At 57.6% G+C, this 786-nt stretch overlaps 1 protein-coding gene across 1 annotated transcript in view; it reads left to right on the forward strand.

Moving 5' to 3' along the window:
• LOC144218849 (membrane-spanning 4-domains subfamily A member 8-like) overlaps window positions 1-786 on the forward strand; it is a 12691-nt gene that overhangs the window by 11696 nt on the left and 209 nt on the right. The window lies entirely within an intron of this gene.

The following is a 786-nucleotide window of genomic DNA, read 5'->3' on the forward strand; positions in this document are numbered from 1 at the left end:
CATGTAATCCATACCCAAAAAAATACATTAATTTGCTATTTTGCACTTTGGCTACTCGGTCTTTGAAACCCAGTGTGTATTCTGCACTTAGACCACACGTCACTTTGGGAGCAGCCACATCCCAAGTGCTCAACAGCCAAATGGGACTCGTGGCTACAGGGCTGTGGCTGCAGGATGGGTGGGTGAGTGCAGCCGCAGATGAGTCCGCGTAGGTGCTGTCTCTCCATCTGCGCAGTGGCCCATCCTCTCCCTCCCACTCACATGACTGAGGTGTTTTCCTAAAGGATGACCATCCTTCCCTCTAGAGGAGCACTGTAGCAAGCGTCAAAGTACCAGTTCTGGTACACACACCCTTGACGGTCACACAAGCCCAGCGAGTCCCATTGTCCCCACAAGGCTGAGACGAGGTTAGGGGGCTTCCTCAAAGCCACAGGGACAGCCCATGGCAGAGCCACACTTGGAACACCCAGGCCAGCACTCCTGACCGCCCCTGGCTCTGGTTCCAGACCCCCGGAGTGGCAATTTCGGGTGTGCTGCTTATCTTCTGTCTCCTCGAGTTCTGTGTGGCATGTGCATCTTCCCACCTGGGCTGCCAAGTGGTCTGCTGTCAGCACAACGTGAGTCAGAGGCTCGTGGGTGGGTGGGAAGCTGCCCTGAAGAGGGTGGAGACGACAGAGTGGCCATGCTTCCCCTTCCTGCCCAGGAGCAGAGAAGTCTCCCAGTGCCCAAAGGCCTCCGTGGCTGCCTGGTCCTTCTTGCCCTCCTCCCAGTGCCCCCCCCCCCCCC

Source organism: Crocuta crocuta, unplaced genomic scaffold, assembly GCF_008692635.1.
Source record: "Crocuta crocuta isolate KB4526 unplaced genomic scaffold, BGI_CrCroc_1.0 scaffold323, whole genome shotgun sequence".
Lineage (NCBI taxonomy): Eukaryota > Metazoa > Chordata > Mammalia > Carnivora > Hyaenidae > Crocuta > Crocuta crocuta.